The sequence below is a fragment of the Rhinatrema bivittatum genome, chromosome 4, assembly GCF_901001135.1.
Source record: "Rhinatrema bivittatum chromosome 4, aRhiBiv1.1, whole genome shotgun sequence".
In the NCBI taxonomy this organism is placed as follows: Eukaryota; Metazoa; Chordata; class Amphibia; order Gymnophiona; family Rhinatrematidae; genus Rhinatrema; species Rhinatrema bivittatum.
In genome coordinates, this window is record NC_042618.1 from 377883255 (window position 1) to 377905249 (window position 21995).

The window sequence follows — 21995 nt, forward strand, 5'->3', positions numbered from 1 at the left end:
TGGTCAGGAAAAGCAGAGTCAAAGTCCATGTAGGCAATCCGAGGAAAGGTGAAGAGCAGGAACGTAGGAGCAAGGAGTCAGGAACCAGGATTAGTGAGGAACAGGAACACGGGAGTGAGACGAATCTCTTAGGAGGCAACGAGTACTCGACCAGCGAGGAGACCTGTTGCAAAGGCAAAGCTAGGGAGCGGAGCCCATGCTTAAGTACTGGTGCTCTGATTACATCATCATCCGGGGCCGCGGATCAGTTCCCGCCACGGGCCCTACTTAAGCATTAGTGATACGTGTGTGTGCACCTAGGGAGGGGCGTGGCGCCGAGTAGCAGCGTCTCTCCGCGGGCCACATGGAGAGGACTGACATGGAGCAATGGAAGTGGTGGCTGGACCAGAAACACCAGGGTCTGTAGCTGAGCCGGAGGCACCAGGGGTGGCCAGAGGACAGAGTATTTTGACCATGTTTTATGTTAATATCTATTCATGTTATAAATGCATAACACTACAAAGATTTTAGAAGCGGTGTGAATGAGGAATGATTGATTAGGGCAATTGATAAATATATGTGTGTGTTATTGTGCCAATTTTATTTTTTTAATTATTTTTTGAATAGTTTTGAAATTATTTGCCATTGTGTAATAAAGCTTGCAACATTAAGCATCTTTCAAATCATTTAAAACATTAGTGATGTTACTTACCCTATTTTAGGATTATCTGACATGTATGTATGTGTGTGTGTATATGTATATATATGTCAGATTAGGTGGGATATTAGGGAATACAAGGAGGAGCAGAATCAGAGCATGGTAGGGACACCTCCCCCCCCCTCCTCACCTCCCCACCTACTGCAGTTCAGATCCTCTATCCCTTAACCTTTGATTCTGCCTCTCAGATCCTGGAATCTCCCTTCCTTCCTACCATTCCCTTCTCATCAGTCATCAAACTCACTACTCAACCTTTCTTCCTCCTCTTTCTCAATCCAAGAACCTCCCTCTCTCTTCCTCTTCTTCTCTATCCCAGATGTCTAATTTTCCCCATCTTCCATATCAAGTCCTTTTTCCTTCTCACAGTCCTTCCCCCCTGTTTCCTCACCCTCCTCCATCCTTTCCCCCCCCCCATCCCTGAAATCCCTTTTCTTCACCCAATTAAAACAAATTATACTAAGTATAATTATACTGGAAAAGTACTTTATTTTTATAATGCAATATATTATAAAAGATGTAAATGTTTGCTTCAAAATGTATTTTTGTTACTGAATCTACCTCTGAGCTGCTACAGGAAACTAGGGGACAGTGCCATAGATCTTCTGCTCCATGTTGTCTAAACTTGGGAGGGGGGAGGGCACAGGTGCCAAAATCCAAAATCCATCACTGCCTGTTTTTCGTAAGAAAATCAGAACTACAACTCTGTGCATACAATAGGAGTAAAAGCAGAACTGGATTAACCTGTCGTGATAAAATGGAATTTGTTGGCAACTTTGGCAATCCTAAATCTATGGTATGGAGCCTATAGTACGAGAGACTCTCCCTTCTCTTGGGAGATCTCTGTGCTAGTAGTATTGTATTCAGGACTTCTCAAAGCTGTCCGTGTGTCCCCCCCACAGCTGGTTGGATTTTCAGGATATCTACAATGAATGTGAATGAGATAAGTTTGCATATATTGAGTCTCTAGTGCATGTAAATGTATTTTGGATACATTCCTGAAAACCTGACTGCCAGTTCAGCCCTAAGTCTGGCAATATTGTTCTTCAATCCAAAAAGCTATATATAGGTGGGGTGATATGGAAGCTTACAAAAAAAAGGTTCCTTGAAGAATTCAGCCCCAAATAACATTGAACTGCACTATTTCCTTCATTCTACAATTTACAGAAGTCACTTTAACCAGGAATACCAAATCAGGGACTGTTCTCACTAAGAGGATAACTTTCAAACAGCTCTGCGTGGCCCCATGTACTGTTGCAATGCAGCTCGTGGCTAGAGCCACGAGCCGCCTCTTACCTCCGTGGCCCAGAGGCCGCAGCTACCCGGACCTTCCCCGGCAGTGCCAGGCTTCTCCATTGTGGCAGGAAGCTGCCCCCGCACTGCCATGCTGCTTCATCTTTGTGGCAGGAGCTGCGGACTTCGGCGTCTTTTTCGTGGTCTAGAGCCGCTGCCCATGCTGCCTCCTGACAGGCCTGGAGGCCTGCTCCGCAGTGGCAGGGACACCGCCTTGCTCCACCTTCGACGTCGGGGCCTGCATGGCAATTCCAGTTCCTCCCTGCTTCAGCGTCTGCAGGGCCACTATCCAAGGTCCTGCAGACTTCCTCACTGCTCCTCCTAATGGGGGAGGCCCGTGGCTCTCTTCCCTTGTTAAAGGGACAGCGTGGGTGGGTTCCTCCTGGCCCCACCTGATGACATCATCTGGGAGCCTCCCTCTTTAGCCCTACTTAAGGGCTCTTCAGTCATTCCTCCAGTGCCTTCGCAATGAGCCAGTCTTCTGAGGAGCTTCTCCTTCCCCTTGAACTCCATGTTCCTGCTCTTGCTTGGTGTTCCAGTGTACAAGAGATCCCTCTTCATTCCGTCTCTGATGTCCTGATGTTCCCGACATCCTCCATCTCTGATGTCCTGATGTTCCAGACATCTTCAGTCTCTGCTGTCCTGATGTTCCGGAAGGCCTGACGTCCTAGATGGCTAGAGGTCTTACGTTCCTGATCTTCCTGATGTCGGTTCCTTTTGATGCTCCAGCTCCTCGAGTTCTCCAGATGGCCACCCTGAGGATAAATCCATTTCGTCCGGTTCCTGTTTCCGGTCATTGGAGCTTTGGTCAGTTGGACTCCTTTCCTGAGCCTGCCCCGCTCCCACGTGGTCCGCGACCAGCCTCCTTAGGCTGTGTAGGGCGCGCAGAGGACAGGGTGGTCCGTGACCAGCCCCATGGGTCCGCTCTGTGGTGGGCTGTGTAGGGCATCCTGAGGAACAGTGCATACCTGTCTTCGTCCAAGTCTTCCAAGTCCTTTTTGACTCGTCTGGATTTCCCAAGGTCATTAAGAGATATCCTTGCCTCGGACATTTCTAATGCCCTGAGCCTCCATCTACTCTAGTCCCAGATGCCTTCTATGGGTGAGTTTCCATTCGCTTGCCTTTCCAGATGTCCTGATGTCTTTCCTTCCTGTTGTCGATGCCTTGTGTTCCACTCCTGAGTCCTGAAGTCTTTGTCTCAGCCTTCAAGCTTCAGTCCTAGTCTGCCCTTGTCTCCTGTCCGGCCTGCCGCCTCTGTCGCTACCCAGCAGCAAGTCCGAAAGGGTGTGGAGTAGTCGGAGGACCACTCAGAGTCCAACCTTGTGTGGTTGGTCTCACTAAGGCAGGCAGGTCGGCAGGGGCCTGGTCTCCTCCAACCCTAGACGAGGCCCGCCTTAATGCAAAGGGGCACACATCTATCACCCTCTAGCATTCCCGGCCAGCGGAGCGTAACATGTACACATGTATATGGCCACATGGAGATCCTCAGCATTGTATAACCTGCTCATATCAGGGACACGCAGATTATAAAATATGCATATGTCTACCCCCCAACACGTGTATGTTTGGTTATGAGCAAATACCTGCAATGCATTGAATGGCCATTCTTTTCCACGATGTGAGTGTCCTACATGGGTGGGATCATAAACTTATTTGTAGTTTTTTGGGGCAGGAACCTTGGCTAGCTCTTCTTTCTGCCCCTTTCCACAGGGTATGGATCCTTTTTGTTGGGGGGAAAGGTTAACTTTCAGGGCCCAGTGCAGGGGTGACTTCCTCCTTACTGAAATTTTCCTGGGAAAAGGGTAATCTCTTCACTGTGCTATGTGCCAAAAACCACACAAGACATACTGGGTTAGTGTCCAAAATAAAACTTTACTATTCAGAAGTTAGGTGAATAATAACACAATAAATAAATGAATCCAGCACCACAGTCTTTATCCTCTATCTGTGCAGGAATCTTTAAACAGGTGAGGGAGCCATCCACCCTTCAGGATTAGGCAAAGTGCTGGTCCCCAGGGGGTAAAGATGTTAGATGGGTGTCCTCAAAGATGTAGAGAGTCCCTTACTCACAATTAGCAGATCTTCAGAATCTTTACTCTTGCTCTTTTCTTGTGTGGATCCTAATGGAGTGGGATCCAATAGCTTGGGCTGTTTCTTCACTCCAAGCAGAAAGAAGGGCAAAAAATCTTCCTGCTGGGCAGTTAATCAAAAGTCTTTCTTGTCCTCAAAAAATGCTAACACCATAGTTGTTATTTACATCGGGTCACCACCTCAGAGGGGCAGGTCTTCCCTATCCCTGAGTGTTCCAAACACAGGGTTCCCCATTCCCTGAATCCAGAAAAGGCCCAGGTGTCCAGCAAGGCGCTTACCACATAAACGTCCAAAATATTTCCAGGACAACCACTCTGCACCTTGGGAGAAGAGTATAAGAGAGGAGCACTCGACCCATCCCAAAAGATCCCAGGCAGTATGGAGCTCAGGTCCTGTTGCGGTCCCGGGCTGTGCCCCGGGACCTTCACTTACCTCTGCCCCAGCCTGGGCCACTGGTGCCTCGTTTGGGCCTGCTCGGACCTCTGACGCGGCGCTCCCCCCTTGAGGGAGAAGTTGGAATCCTGCCGCGGCTGGCCCTGCCCCATACGCACACGTGCGCGCCGGAGCTCCAAATTTAAAGGGACCAGTGGGGGAAATTCCAGTACTGCCCTCAAGCTGACATCAGACTCTGCAGGGTATTTAAACCCTGCAGCCACACTCTTACCTTGCCTTGCAACGAGGTTGACACTTCGGAGTAGCTAGTTGTGCTTCCTGCTTCCCGGTTCCTGCTTCTTCCTGACGTCTGATTCTTGGCTCCTGACCTTGCTTCGTTCTCTGACTCCGGCTTCTGCTTCCGTCCCTGGTTTTGGCATCCGACATCTGACTTCTGGCTCTCGACTTTGGCTTGTCCCTGGACTTTGGCTTCGTCTCTTCCCACTGCCGAAAGTACTTGTTCATCACCCGCCCGGAGGTTTCTCCTAAGCCCCAGCAGCTTGGGTCCTCACGGGCTCCTCCCGGGGGGACCGCGGGCTTTCAAGGGTGAAGTCTCTCCTGACCTCCTGGGCGCCATCTCATCGTTGGATTACCTCAGGAGGCTGCTCTTCTGATCCTTGGTCGCATAAGATCTACCTAAGACCAAGAGGCCTGGATCCCTATGGGCTTCTCCTGGGGGGACCTCGGGCTTCCAGTGGTGAAGCCGTCTTCGAATCCTCTCCTCAGCGCCGCCTGCCGTCTGCAACACCCACTGTGGGCAACCACAGCACGACACCCGCAGTCTCAGCCGGCCCAAGGGTCCCCGATCCTAACAGGTCCTTGGGTCAAAAATACAACTAAGGCAAAAATGTACAACCTTCCTCCAGAACTGCAAATTATACTGCCCCCAGAGCTCTTGGCAGAGCGTTACTATAAAACCTCTGAAGTGGAATGTAATTCTAGCACCCTCAAGTGGAGGGGCTGCACATGAATGGATCCTCCCGTTATTATTCCTGCACTACCATGACATGTCCCAAGGATTACTGGTAACCTGACAGGATGGTTGAGTTACAATTAATCACAAGTGCAGACAATTTCTTTGTTGGTCCAAAGTTCTTTGCATCAGTGGAGTTGCCATATTAAAAAATTATTGATCCAAAGAACTTTAGACCAACAAAGAATTTGCCTGTGCTTGTCGTGTATTAACTGTTATTTAAAGTGCAGCCCCAGTCTTTTTGTTACAATTATAAACATAAGCAGATATATTTTACACATGACAAAAAATAGAACTTGCTCACGAAAAACCCTGATTAATGCATGGAAGTCGCGTATTATAAAACTTGCTCACATAATTGAAATCACCAGTTTGATGATACCTCCACCAGTTCATCCATTCTAGACCCTCCTAGTGCTTCACCCTGAACTCACCCCAGTTCACCTAGACCTCCCCCCCCCCCCAACAATAGCAGAGAACAGACGAGTCTGATATCATTTCCATTAGATAACAAGCAGGCATAAAATTGTGTGAATAAATTGCCTAATGTATTTGTGTAAATCTCTTCTAAAATAGCAATTTATATGAGTAAATCTTGGCCCCACCCTGCAATTCCCCTAGACTGCTCCTTTTATTTCACAGGTAAACGTGGACACGAAACAAAAAATATATGCTTACTTTTGATGCTTATAAAATAGGATATATGCAAATACACATATATGTGCTAATTTAACATGAATAACTCCTTCGAAAATTCACCCCTAAATAAACAAACACATCAGAAGTTCCCACCCCACTTCAGGATCAATGTCTCTCTAATAAAAATAAAAAGCAGGATGGAAAGGAAAGAGAAGATCTTCCAGACCCTCAAATAAGCAGCCCAATGTCTCCAACCAGTAAGTAAAATTGCAGAACTGACTGAAACCAGGAAGGTTAATAACACTTTGTCCACTAAAAAAAAACAACCCAGCAAAGTTCAGCACAGATAAATGAAATGTTGATGTTCTTGAAAAGTAAAATTATTTGTGCCAAGTACATACTAATAGGAATAGTACTAGCATGTACTTGCCAGGAAAAAGATCAGGATGGTGATGGATGGCGCATTAAAACAAACTTCTGTATGTGAGGCAGCCATGAAAAAAAGCCAACAGGATGCTGGAATAGATCAAAGCGGGCACTATATGCATAGCCAGGCACCTTATTGAAAGCACAGGGAAGATTAGATCAAAACACCTCACTTAGGACCAAATATCTCTTCTCTAGAAAATGATCATAGAAAGGCTTCAATAATGATAGAAAGGCTGAAGAAAAATTAGTATCATTTAGTAAAGCAAAATCATGGCTACATCAACCAAAGGGGGGATGTGTAGCTTCCAACAAGGCACTATCTTGCAGCACTTTTCTGCTTTATAAAATAAATTTGTGAATTAGGAAATTGTAGCAGCATATGATTTTATACATATTTGTTAAAAATTTTTGTAATGTTTTTCCCAGTGACAGCTGAAAGATGAGTAGAATGTGTTCAATATCCAAACAGTTTCTACGCTTGACAGTCATTAGACTAACTGTACCTCCGCTAAAATCCTGACAAGAGGAGGACAATCTTTAAAAGCCATTTACTGGGATGTATACTGATTTACCCTGGTAGAAGGGCAGTCTGAAATAACACTCCACCCTTAACCCATGCCCAGGGTTCCATGGCATGCATACTTTGTACTGAGTTAAGGGGAGACATTCCGGGGACCATGTTTTGGGTGGGATATGGGAACAGCACACGCGCATTGCATTCTCAAATGTACACGTCTGCTATTTCCCAGGCAAATTTAGCCCGCAGATACAAATGCAGTTTCCAAAGGGAAAACACATGTGGATCTTTCTATTTGAAAATTTGAACAAAGACTACAGGATCAAAGGTACCCACAGACTTTGCACCTAGGCAGGCTGTTTTGAAAACTACCCCTCACTGGCCAGGCCCAGGCCAGCGCCATTTTGTGTGGCCCAAATTTATAAGGGCACCAGCTTCTGTTTGCGGGTACCATTTGCAATAGCTGTCAGGTCCACAGTAATTTTGGCTGTGAAGCTGACAATTCTTTGTTTAGCTGTTTTAAACTTTGCCCTGGATTCATCAAAATGCTATAAATATAGTGAAAATAGCGCCTGAGATTTAAAAGAAAGGGAGGGCTTGGTTAGGTTAATTTCCCTGCTCCCGCATCACATGGGTAATTTCCACAACACACGATATATTTATTACACTAGCGCTATTTTTCACATCGCATACTGATTAATCCACTGCAGGTGAGTTACTGACCTAAAAGATTTTTTATCACAAATAGGAGAGAGAGAGGGAAGAGAGAGACCAATATGTAAGTTTACTATTATTTATACCTCTGTAAGAAGGGGCATTTATAACTCGGGATGAGGTTTGGGGGATGGGGTAGGTTTTGGAGGCAGTTTTACATACACAGTCAGAGGTACGAACAGCAAAGTTGACATCAGTGAAGATTTTCTATCATTTCGAGCAATGAAAGATAAAAGAGGAGTTGATTTGTACAATGTACTCTGTCTAGCCTGATGCACTTTCTACCTAGTTTTGGAACAGGAGGAGTTCTTTTCTAGTAAATCCCTGTAGACCCCACAGCCTGCAGAATTGGGGAAAACAAGGACTTTGTTCTTACTAGAGCCCTCATGAATCTAAAGGGATCTTTTCCTTGAGGGAAAGGAGAAGAGAAGAATTTTTACTTTTGAGAAAGTTGGCATTTTGTTCCTTGACCTGTTCCTAGTTCAAAAGGGTAATCACCCCTGCCTGAGGGGATTGAGATAGGATGCTACTTTGCCCTTCTTCCAGTTAATGTGGGGACTGTAGTTGCCAATAAATAATACATATTTTGTAGGAAGAGTTTCTTTATTCATGGATGGGAGGAAGCCTTTTTACCATCACCACCTTCCTACCTACTTTTTGGAGAACAGATTTTCCTACTTTCTTGTCATCAGGTAAGGACATTGACAGAGTTGGAGAAAGTGATTATGGTGCTTGGAGTTTTCATTCCATCTGTATCAAGAGATTTTTATTTTGTATTTTTGTGATTTTTTTTTTTTTTTATTTTTTTCTCCAAAATTACAGTAAACATATTTATTTGAAGACCACGTCAAGCGTTGTGGCTACTCTTTCCGAGATTAAGAGTAAGCCTGCTGAGATCTACAGGAGTGAATATCCATATGAGAAAGATTGAGTGGAGCTTGTGGGACAGGGTCCTGGAGGCTTGTCCTCATCACCGCCAGTGGAACACCAGCATCCCAGTGGTCAACATCTGGTGTATGCATGGCAGGAAGAATTAGAGGTTCAGGATGATAACATTGGCCCTGGGAGAGTAGTATTCTGGACATAAACTGAAGAGGGGATTACATGTAAAGCTCAGCTCTCTGTTGAGCAGTTCTTCGTTTTATGTAAACCGGAGTGATTTGTAGTCCCTACAAGAACTTCGGTATATAAAAATTAAAAATAAAATAAATAATAAATATAGGGGGTTATTTTCCAAGCTGCATTATGGGCTTTTCGCATGCGTTAAGCCATTTTTTGCATGTGAAAAGCACCATAACTCATGATACAATGCTAGTTTAGAAAAGGGGTGGAGTTTGGGGCGGGATTTCTGGCCAAGTGGGCTGGCTTCGCAAGTTGCGAAGCCATATCTCACAGTTTTAACATGGCTAATTACACCTTTTTCATTTGCGTTAAAGCTGTGCGATATGGCTCTATCACACTTTGCAATGTTTTCACACATAACATTGTTAGTCATTTAAGCTACCTAACATCACTAGGCGGGGGGGGGGGGGGGAGAGAGAGAGAGAAAGAGAGAGATGAGATTTGTGCAATGTTCTCTCAACCTAGCTTGATGTTACCCAGGTAGAGAGTCCATCAAGCTAGGTTGAGACAACATTGCACAAATCTCATCTTTGGATGAGTTTCCTCACTCTGAAGGTCATCAAATCTTCACAAGAGAGCACTGTTCTGTTCATATGTTTCACTCTGAATGTAAAAGTGGCCCCTAACCCCCACACTCCTAACTAAACCTCACCTCGAGTAACTAGGTGAGCCTCATATAGAGGTATAAATACCTACCTAGTATGAGGGCATTATGGCTAGTCTCTCTCTCTCTCTCTCTCTCTCTCTCTCTCTCTCTCTCTCTCTCTCTCTCTCTCTCTCTCTCTCTCTTGTTATAGGTAGGAATTACAGCAGTTGTGGCACTTACTGCAAAGTGTGAAAAGTTATCACACTCTGCAGTAATACCTGTGCTATGATAGTGCATTTTGCGATAAAAAGCTATTACCATAAAATACACCCCTCTTGATGAATCTAGGCCATAGATAGAGCCTTAAGAACATAAGATTGCATGCTGGGTTAGACCAAGGGTCCATGAAGCCCAGCATCCTGTTTCCAACAGAGGCCAAACCAGGCCACAAGAACCTGGCAATTACCCAAAAACCAAGAAGATCCCATGCTACTGATGCAATTAATAGCAGTGGCTATTCCCTAAGTAAACTTGATTAATAGCAGTTAATGGACTTCTCCTCCAAGAACTTATCCAAACCTTCTTTGAACCCAGCTATGCTAACTGCACTAACCACAACCTCTGGCAACAAATTCCAGAGCTTAATTGTGCATTGAGTGAAAAATAATTTTCTCTGATCAGTCTTAAATGTGCTACTTGCTAACTTCATGGAATGCCCCTAGTCCTTCTGTTATCTGAAAGTGTAAATAACCGATTCACATCTACTCATTCAAGACCTCACATGATCTTAAAGACCTCTATTATATCCCCCCTCAGCCTTCTCTTCTCCAAGCTGAATAGCCCTAACCTCTTCAGCCTTTCCTTATAGGGGAACTGTTCCATCCCCTTTATCATTTTGGTTGCCCTTCTCTGTACCTTCTCCATTGCAACTATATCTTTTTTGAGATGCGGCGACCAGAATTGTACACAGTATTGAAGGTTCGGTCTCACCATGGAGCGATACAGAGGCATTATGACATTTTCTGTTTTATTAACCATTCCCTTCCTAATAATTCCTAACATTCTGTTTCCTTTTTTGACTGCTGTAGCACACTAAGCCGACGATTTCAAAGAATTATTGACTTTGATGCCTAGATCTTTTTCCTGGGTGGTAACTCCTAATATGGAACCTAACATCGTGTAACTACAGCAAGAGCTATTTTTCCCTATATACAACACCTTGCACTTGTTAACTTTAAATTTCTTCTGCCATTTGGATGCCCAATCTTCCAGTCTCTCAAGGTCCTCCTGTAATGTATCACAATCTGCTTGTGATTTAACTACTCTGAATAATTTTGTATCATCTGCAAATTTGATAACCTCGCTCGTCATATTCCTTTCTAGATCATTTATAAATATATTGAAAAACACCGGTCCAAGTACAGATCCCTGAGGCACTCCACTGTTTACCCTTTTCCACTGAGAAAATTGACCATTTAATCCTATTCTCTGTCTTTCAACCAGTTTGTAATCCATGAAAGTACATCACCTCCTATCCCATGACTTTTTAGTTTTCTTAGAAGCCTCTCATGAGGGACTTTGTCAAACGCCTTCTGAAAATCCAAATACACTACATTTACCGGTTCACCTTTATGCACATGTTTATTAACCCCTTCAAAAAAATGAAGCAGATTTGTTAGGCAAGACTTCCCTTGGGTAAATCCATGTTGACTATGTTCCATTAAACCATGTCTTTCTATATTCTCTACGATTTTGATCTTTAGAATAGTTTCCACTATTTTTCCCGGCATGATAAAACTCTCTATATCTGTGTATAGGTGAGTATATATAAAACAACTAGATTCCTGCAGCAGCTCAAAAGTTAGAAAATTCTGTGGCAAAGTTTTTGAAATTCTGCAACATTCTGAAATTTGATTATTTTGCATATTACATAATATAAATGCATTTTGTATAATTAAAATAAAGTATCTCTCCAACCTTTCATTTGTATTTTTATTAAAAAATAAACAATACACATAACAATAAATACACAATATATAAATAAACAATCTAAAACTAAAAAAGCAGCACAGACATGATGGAATGCACAAATGTGAGGAATAAACCCCTGAATAATTACAAGTCCTCAACAACAAGTCCCTATATTTCCACATGAGGCACTAGAACCATACCCTCTCTGGTGATACTTTGATATCCATAAAGAATCCCACTATACAGGATATAGGTATAATTTATTTTGTACTTCTTGAAGTTTTATGGGTGAGGGATCTCAGGTATAAGTATGGGGAGGCAAGAAAGAGATCTCAGGATTAGAGAGAAGAAAGGGAGGGAGGACTGGAAATGGAGAGGGAGGAACAGTAATAGGGAAGGGAGGAGGGAGGAGGAGGAGAGGTGGCAGATCTGACAGGATGCAGTTGCTAAGACTGACCAGTTATTATGAGAAAGGAGAGCAGCCCCATAGATGAAAGGGCTCCCATATCGCATGGCTGAGGGGCAACCACAAGGTAAATTTGGCCCTGGATGCAATGAGGTAAAATCAAGACCAATTCAGACTGGCCATGGCTAATCCTGTGCCTTGGAAGTTCTGTGTCTCCATTCAGCGAGCGAGTTCCCTTCCTAAATCCATAACTGAACAGTGCAGGATGACTTTTCTCTTATTTAAAAGCATATATTTTATTCAGAACACTACTAAATGACAGCTTAGTGAATCAAAGAGACAAAAATGCTTTCATAAATGAAAACTCCTCTATTTTATTTGTGTAAAAAACAGATTACTGCCCTCCTATGAAAATAAGATTATTTAAGGATATGTTGCTAATGTTATTGGCCAAAACAAAAATTACGTATTACCCTCAAAATATTACCTTTTCATTATTGCATTGTTTCTTTGCATTCTATAAGAACAAAAATGTACAGTAGAAACTGAAAAATAAAATGTCTATTAACTGGCACATAAAGGTAAATGCAAGCCACACATCTTGCTAGGTAGTTCATAATTATGGTGCAGTGTAACCAGTGTTTACAGAATTTGGCTGGATGGTCTGTGACATAAAGTCTGGAGTATAAAAACAGGGTGTAAGAATGCGAAGATAGATTAGAGGATTGTGCTGTGATAATGCCCTGCATTTTAAACAGTCTCAGTGAGTCAGTTGCAACGACACTCTGCCACTCTTTTGCAACAACACTGTATGATTTAACTACCCTACCATTCCAAGGGATTAAACCATAGTCTTTTTAAGATAACAAGTAAAAGAAAATGTTAGACTACTGGCAATTACCGTAAAGAAACTCTGGGAATTCAATTTACTATATAAAAAAAAAATCAGATCCACCCTGCATCCTGTGAGTAGGATTTAATCAATGCATTTGTTCATGTTGCGGTATGTGACGCTATCTAGACTAGCAGGCAACTTCCTTAAAGCATACAGATACTATTTTGGGGACTATACAAATTAATAGAGAAATTGGTGCTGGGTTCAAATTAACAAGAAGAAAGAGAGAGACTGTGCTTTAGGCACAGTCATAAAGACAATTTTTCAGCCAGGGTTTCAGTCACTCTCAACCTGGAGGCTTTTATATTTCAAAAGCCTACAACTATATAAAGGCAGACGTCATTGACTTGCTAACATGTTTACTTCTTTTTCTGCCAACTTTGGGGAGGAGGTGTTAAAATGAGTGGGGAAAAAAATGTGAAAACACTTTTTAACAACAATTAAGAGCAAATTTTTTTACAGTTTCCAAAATTGAGAATTGTGACCTTTATTGACCGCCTACAGGTGTCACTGTTTAAGAGCAAGGAATCTAGCTTGCAAGGCCCTTGTGTGGAATTTGCTATGGAATTTGCTTATAATCCTTGGCAGATGTGGACACTATGTCTATGCTTTCTCTAAAACAAAATAATAAGGGCATCATAGGAAACAGCTGCCATATCAGAGCCGTTTGGCCTTGCAATGCAGTTTCCATCCCTTTCCCACAGAAACACAAATAAATGTTCTATTTAAAACAAAAACTAAGTCACATTGCGGTGAACTGTTTGATTTTCTTTAAGAAAATTTGGGCATTCTTTGACAGCACCTGATGCCTGAATTTCCAAAATAAGGCTTCATTTGATCAATGGTGATGGAAGCAGGATTAGACAATGTGTAATTACTTTCCATGAAGGTTCAAATTTACTGCAGCATTCTGTTATGACACATTCTATTTTTCACCAGGGGACCTCAGGATTCCAACCTACAAACTTGGGGCTTTACCTGTGGTATTATAATGCTGAACTAAAGGAATGGAGAGCTTGTAGGAGCCCCCAGCATCTCACCCTTTTCTACATATGCATGTTGCGCAACTTTCAGGTGTCACTGTAAAGGTGAGTCGTGCTGATCATGAACCATAAACTGTATAACATCTAGAATTACCAGATAATGACTTGGGAGCATTTTTCAAAGAGATTTCTATGAAGAAATGAGTATTTGCCTGCAGGGGAAAAACAACTTTGAAAATAGCCCTCCCCTCTCTGTTTGGGGAAAAGTGAACATGCTGTCCACAGCCGGGTACAACTGTTTGATCATCAACCATGGAAGATATGTTGACTGTGATGGCCATTTTGAGATGTAGAGTGCTTTAGGAAGTGCAGATAGGAATGCCGCTGCAACCCAGGAAGCAGAGGCTGCTTTGCAGGGCTCCAGATTACCTATTGAAAGTATTGATCATTTTTAAAATGATTCTCTAGTGATCTCTTTTGCAAATGGTGGAGCTGGAGCTGTTGGCTTGAGAATTTTTGGCTTGCTATCACTAACTTATTTATTTTATTTTATTTTACAAAATGTATATGCCGTATCATCTAAAATTCTGAACGGCTTACATACATAATAATATAACAAAACTGCATAAATTTTTATATCATAAAACCACAGTAAAATACATAAAAACTAAAAAGTAAAATTGTAAAAAAATAAAAATAAAACAAAAATGAAAAAGCAATCATAAACAAATGTGTTTTAAGTTTTTGTTTTTTTTAACACTTATGACATGTCTGCTTTTGTAATGATAAAGGTAGTTTGTTCCACATCTCAGCACAAGCAACAAATAATAATTTTTCTCAGGAGTCTGTCTACTAGACGAATAATTTTATGATTCGGTATATCCAATAAGCACTGCTTCTCTGATCTTAAGTTTCTAACCAGATGGTGAATCTTTAGAAGAATATTAAGACAAACATGGGCATCATGGCTTAGACCATTGTGTATTAAACTTAAAATTTTATATTGAATTCTATATTCAATCAGTAGCCAATGCAAGGATTTTAAAACAGATGAGATGTGTTCAAATTTTGAGGAGCCCATTGAGATTCTTGCAGCAGAGTTCTGTATCATCTGCAAGGATTGCAGGTTTGTGGTTGGAGGAGCTAAAGTCATCTGGGGCTAGAGATTCTTGTTTTTCATTGGAAGTCACTGTCTAGAGAAAGTGACTGATACTGAGCATGGATTTTCTGGGGTACAGTTCCTATGTGATTCATAATGGAAAGATAACATATCCCTGTGCTGAATGTGGAAAATTTGGAGAATAACAGAATAAGAATCTTAGGGCCTTTTTCCATAGACACAGAATGGGAGAAATGCCTTAGTGAATCAAGCCCTAATTAATTAGACTGATACATTTTCCAAAGCTGAATTCTATTTCTGATCATGATCTTTTTCAACATTATATGGAAGCACTGAAAATTACATTGTATTAGTATTTATATACTGCTACCCTTCATTAAATATGACCCCTATGTAATTTAGAAAAAAAAGTAAAAATGTAACATCATAAAGTTCCTGAGGTCTCTCTTCTACTTGTGTATCAGGCATTTTATGTGCTTGAGTCTAAAAAGCAGGGCCCACTAAGGTATGGGAGGAGAACAAACCAGAAGATAGTTCTTCAGAAATTAATTTTCAGAGTATGCTCTCTAGTTACTCAGAGAGATTTTCTAAAGCAACATTGATTGCTCAATGGAAAGGGATCTTACCCCTCAATGCCTTTTCTGTCATTATAAATTGGTAGGTTTCCAGAGTTTCACCCAGGCAGGAAGCAAGACATTTTTAAATACAGTATGCGGGCTCAGGTTTTCAAATTGAGGGCAAGTTTTTCCTTGTGGTATTCCACCAAATGCAGGGTGATCTTTAAATGCGGTATGTTTTTCATGAGCCTGACCAACTTAAAGAATTGTCGCATAATATAATGAATTTCAACTGATTCACATGCTTCCTCTGAATTGTTAGTATAAGCACCCTCAGTGCAGATTCATTGTGGGATTTATTGTTTATTATTCTTTATTTCAGGGCACTGTAACTGCTCTTTTTCCTTTTTCATCTGTTCATCTTGTTTTTTCTGCTTTTTTGAATTTCATATTTATTTGGGGTCTTATATTGCAGGTCTGTTTTGTATATATTGTAGTTTATTTATTTTTTATTTAGAAATTTTTATATACCATTATTCTAACAATTGCTCATAATAGTTTACATGATTAAAATACAATTGAAAAGTAAAATAAAATAAAATTTAAAACATTCCAATTCATAAACATAAATAATATGACTTTAAAACTAATTATACAAAATTAACTCTAAAAATTAATATATAATGAATCATAAAAACAAAATCATTATAATCCAAAATAAAAGTAAAATAAAATTCAAAAAGTTGTATGCCTTCAAAATATCCTAGCGTAATCTTTGCCTGCCACTGATTATAAAATGTCAACTTAAAATAACCGCTGAAATAAAATGTCAACTTAAAATAACATCTTTAAATGCCTTCTCAAATAACCATATTTTTAGTTTATTTTCAAAAAACTAGATAGTCCATTTGTGTTCTTAACTCTGAAGGAATTGTGTTCCACAATTTTGGTCCAGCTACTGATATCGCTCTCTCTCTGATCTCGCATAGATGTGCTGTGCGTATTGATGGTATTACAAGCAAACCCTGATTAGCCAATCTTAAACTTCTTTGTGGAATATATAGATAAATAATGGCATTTAGTGATGTAGTAATGTTTACTTATTGGTATTTTATTTCACTGCCTTTTTCTGGGAAATTTTTGTTTTGTGCTATTTACTAGCTGTAGCGAACAAGAGGAGATTCTCTCTGTTCCTATTCAGAGCCCACAAGCATCTAGAAATGCTCCTAGAGTCAGGCCAAGGCACAGAATGCCCAGGTTAAAAGAAAAACACCTGCAAACTACAGTTCCCAGGGTCCCTCAAGCAAGGACAAGCTGGTGGCAAGCAAGGGAAGGGGTACCCAGGAGGCTGGCCCTGGAGGAACCACTCATGAGGCAAAGACAAGAGCTAGACTGGGAGGACGTACTGCTCAGAGGGGGTGGGACTACTTCCCCAATGGAAGGGAAGCAGCAGAGCTCCAGGCCCCAGAACCCATGGAAATTGCAGAGACAGAGGAGCTTCAAGATAATTCTGAGCTCATGGATGCATCAGAATAATATCGAAGGTGGTAGGCTCCAACTGTGGGTTAAGACAATGAGCTTTCGAATGCAAAAAAAAAAAAGGAGAGACAGCTGAGGATTGCCCACAAAGTGGATTTCAGTGGGAGGAGAGGGAGATTGAAATCCCCAGCAGCATTATAGTGCTGATGGAGGGGACGTGTGTGCAAAAGCGCCTTGTTAATACATTTCTCTGCTAGGAGAACTTTGCTGTAGTACTGTCATTGGATGTTTGAAAAAAAAATCTGCTGGCAATCTCACACTATGAGAGAGCCTCTGTCAGGACATTTTATTCCTGTTACACACAGAAACTAAAAGGGATAGCAAATCAACTGCATTACTGCTGCAACAAGTGAGCAGGGAACCACTGTTGATGACCTCTCTGGCACTTTGGTTTGCTACTCTTGCCATCCCTTAATTAATTTTCGGACTTTTTGGGGTACAGGAGGAGGAAATTTTTCAGGCCTAAAGGCCCACAACATATACATTTTTATGGGGAGCTGAGGGGAAGAGGGGATCAGCTGGGAGGACCTACATTGTTTTTACTGATATGAGGCCCATTCAGAGTGTTTTTTTTCTTTAATCACTACTTAAGTGGCAATATTTCCTGATAACATTAAACCTCTTAGACCCACATCTAGACACAGTCGAATAATTTATTCAGCTAACTCTAATAAGAACATAAGAAATTGCCATGCTGGGTCAGACCAAGGGTCCATCAAGCCCAGCATCCTGTTTCCAACAGAGGCCAAAACCAGGCCACAAGAACCTGGCAATTACCCAAACACTAAGAAGATCCCATGCTACTGATGCAATTAATAGCAGTGGCTATTCCCTAAGTAAAATTGATTAATAGCCATTAATGGACTTCTCCTCCAAGAACTTATCCAAACCTTTTTTGAACCCAGCTAACTAACTGCACTAACCACATCCTCTGGCAACAAATTCCACAGCTTTATTGTGCGTTGAGTGAAAAAGAATTTTCTCCGATTAGTCTTAAATGTGCTACTTGCTAACTTCATGGAATGCCCCCTAGTCCTTCTATTATTCGAAAGTGAAAATAACCGAGTCACATCTACTCGTTCAAGACCTCTCATGATCTTAAAGACCTCTATCATATCCCCCCTCAGCCGTCTCTTCTCCAAGCTGAACAGCCCTAATCTCTTCAGCCTATCCTCATAGGGAAGCTGTTCCATCCCCTTTATCATTGTGGTTGCCCTTCTCTGTACCTTCTCCAGAATTAGCCAAATAAGTTATTCAGCTATCCCAGCTCTGCCCTGGAAAGCTTCCAAAATGACCCTACTTTATTAAGTCACATTTTAGCAGGATAATGAATTACCCTGCTAAAATTTAGCCAGATAAATGTAAGAAATATTCAAAAGTAAGTATTTAGCCTGATAACTCACAAGTTATCAAGCTAAATGCCTTTGAATATTGACCTCTTTGGAACTAACATTGTATCTAACTTAAGGAATTTGTACAGGACATATTTTCCTCTTTTGATTCAGAAACTAAATAATGATATGAAGAAATGGATGTCCCTTGCCATATCTCTGAAGGGAAGGAGTAACTTTCTCAAAATGATGGATCCTCTATGCCTTTTCTTCTCTTCCAGCACATTTCATGTAAAGTGCCACTGAGAGTGGTTTCTGAGCTTTGGGGCTTTATGTCTGGCTTCATCTGGAACAGTAAAACATCATATATTGAATTTTCCATGACGTTCCTGTGAAAAGATTGCAGGGGTGTTGATTTTCCTGTAGCATTACTATTAGGAAGCTAGATTGTTCTGTCTGCATGGTTGGCAGGGTCATGGCAGTCTACAGTCATGGATGCCTCTTGAGGGCCCAGATAAATATTTGCCTGCACTGTTGCATTACTCGCCTGGTCACCTTAGATGAAAAAGATCCACAGAAATAACTCTATTATATCACATGCCCTTAAAATCTGAATGATAATAAAGAGGTCAATATTCAAAAGCCATTTAAACGGATAACTCACAAGTTATCCATCTAAATGGCAAATGTGGCATATTCAGCAACTTATCCATCTAAGGGGGGTATTTTCCAAGCTGCGTTATGGCATGTGTTAAGGCGTTTAATGCACGCGAAAAGCACCATAACGCGTGGTACGATACAAATTTAGAAAAGGGGTGCAGTTTGGGGCGGGATTTCTGGCCAAATGGGCTGGCTTCGTAATTTGTGAAGCCATATCGCACAGTTTTAACACGGCAAACAACTACACCTTTTTCATTTGCAATGTTTTCGCACATAACATTTTTACTCTTTTAAGCTACCTACCACCATGGGGGGGTGGGGGGGGTGGAGAGAGAGAGAACATTGTACAAATCTCATCTTTGTGAGAGTTTCCTCACTCTGAAGGACATCAAATCTTCACAAGAGTGCACTGTTCTGTTTGTACGTCTCACTTTGAATGTCAAAGTGGTCCCTAACCCCTACATTACTACCTAAACCTCACCTCGAGTAACTATGTAGGCCTCCTATAGAGGTATAAATACCTAACTACTTGAGGGCCTTATAGCTAGGCAGTCTCTCTCTCTCTCTCTCTCTCTCTCTCTCTCTCTCTCTCCGCCAGCCCCCAGTGGTTGTAGGTAGGAATTACAACAATTGTGGCACTTACTGCAAGTGTGAAAAAGTTATTGCACTCTGCAGTAATAGCTATGCCAAGATAGCGCACTTTGTGATAAATAAGCTATTACCATAAAACACACCCCTCTTCCTATCACATGTGATAGTTTGATGAATTAAGCCCTAAGTTATAGCCAGATAAGTAGTTATCCGGCTATAATTAGACGGATAAAAAAGGGGCACTTTGGGGGCATTCCAGGGAGGGGCTGAGATATTTGACTAGGCGAGCTGGATAACTTTAGACCTGCCTCTGAGTAGATCTAAAATAATCTGGCCTTATGTGGCCAAATGGCTAGCTACTTAACTGTATAGCTTCAAAAATATCTAGTTAAGTAGAGATCTGTAAAAGGAAAAAAAAACATATGTAAATGGGCCTGTGGCCCATTTCTTTTGATCCCTTGTCCAAATTATCTTTGAAGACATCTGGTTAAGTAGCTAATAATCCAGCCACACAAGGCCGGACAACTTCACAATCTAACAGGTTTTAAAATTATTCAGCTTATATGTATCTGAACAACTTTAAGCAAGTATATGTAGTGGGATGTTTATCCCACTAAATATACAAGACAAGTTATCCAGCTAACTCTAGCCGGATAACTTGTCCACTAAACGACCTATTGTCTATTGGCCTCATAAAATTTACTTAATTAAAACACTTGTGCCCAATAACTCAACTCATTAATAATTCACACTTCTCTTGGTCTACATTTTCCCATGATACCCAGATCTAAAATGTAGCTAGTGTTATATTCTTAGGACAGTTTTGGCAGGTCAGTATCATCAAATCTTTTCAGGAAATGGTTGTTGCATTTAAATTTCCTAGACACTTGTGTTACTTATGCATTCCATTTCATTTGTTGCACTGGTTGATGCCAGAGGTGTCCAGATGGCATTGACAGGTGTGTATCTGTATGTACCCCTCTTGAAAGATGATTTCTCAATTATGCCAGTGTCTGATTGCGGAGGATCTAACCTCTGATCCCTCTCCTATTCTTATTCACAGGTAGAATAGAACTCCTGTGATTGGTGCTACATCTGGCATGCAACAAACAGGGTATCTATATGTTACAAAACACATGAATTAACATACAAGCACCCCCATTGTATCTATGTATATCCTATTTTCTTGTTTAAGTTCAGCAACTTTTGTCGCATGATGTAGCATTGTTGCAACTAGGTATGTGAATTGGGCTTCGGACGATTGAAAATATCGTCGATATTTTCAAAATCATCAGAAATCGGGGGCTCCCCCAAAACGATAGGAAATCCCCACGATATTGATCGTGGGGGTTCCCTTATTGTTTTGGGGTAGGGCGGGAAAAACAGCACACAAAAATAACCCCTAAACCCACCCCGACCCTTTAAAACGAACCCCTTAGCTTCCCCCACCCTCCCGACACCCCCAAAAACTTTTTACAGGTACCTGGTGGTCCAGTGGGGGTCCCGGGAGCGATCTCCCGCTCCCAGCTGTCCTCCCGCTCCCGGGCCATCGGCTGCCACTAATCAAAATGGCGACGATGGCCCTTTGCCCTTACCATGTGACAGGGTATCCGTGCCATTGGCCGGACCCTGTCACATGGTTGGAGCACTGGATGGCTGGCGCCATCTTGTGCTCCTACCATGTGACAGGGGCTGACCAATGGCACCGGTAGCCCCTGTTACATAGTAAGGGCAAAGGCTATCGCACCATTTTGATTACAGGCAGCCGATGGCCTGAGTGCAGGAGATCGCTCCTGGACTACCGCTGGACCACCAGGGGCTTTTGGCAAGTCTTGGGGGACCCTCCTGACCCCCACAAGACTTGCCAAAAGTTCAGCGGGGGTCCGGGAGCGACCTCCTGCACTCGGACCATCGGCTGCCAGTATTCAAAATGGCGCCGATAGCCTTTGCCCTTACTATGTCACAGGGGCTACTGGTGCCATTGGTTAGCCCCTGTCACATGGTAGGAGCACAAGATGGCGCTGGCCATCCAGTGCTCCTACTATGTGACAGGGTCCTGCCAATGGCACGGATACCCTGTCACATGGTAAGGGCAAAGGGCCATCGGCGCCATTTTGATTAGTGGCAGCCGATGGCCTGGGAGCGGGAGGACGGCCCGGAGCAGGAGATCGCTCCCGGGACCTCCACTGGACCACCAGGTACCTGTAAAAAGTTTTTTTGGGGGGGTCGGGAGGGTGGGGGAAGCTAAGGGGTTCGTTTTAAAGGGTCGGGTGGGTTTTTTGTTTATCGGCTCGGGCGCAGCCGATAAACAAAACCGCGATCGGGCCCGATGCAAAAAACCCCACATATGAATCAGAACCGGAATCCGAACTGATTCTGGTTCCGATTCACATCTCTAGTTGCAACAGAATGGGGTTGCATATCCACACATGGCAGGTTTGTATATGAATTT

General features: G+C 42.2%; 1 long non-coding RNA gene across 1 annotated transcript in view; it reads left to right on the forward strand.

Moving 5' to 3' along the window:
• LOC115089539 overlaps positions 1-21995 on the forward strand; it is a 61635-nt gene that overhangs the window by 37286 nt on the left and 2354 nt on the right. Inside the window, exons 2-3 of the long non-coding RNA XR_003856150.1 lie at positions 13702-13850; positions 20607-20657. This is a non-coding gene — a long non-coding RNA (uncharacterized LOC115089539). The remainder of the gene's footprint in view (positions 1-13701; positions 13851-20606; positions 20658-21995) is intronic.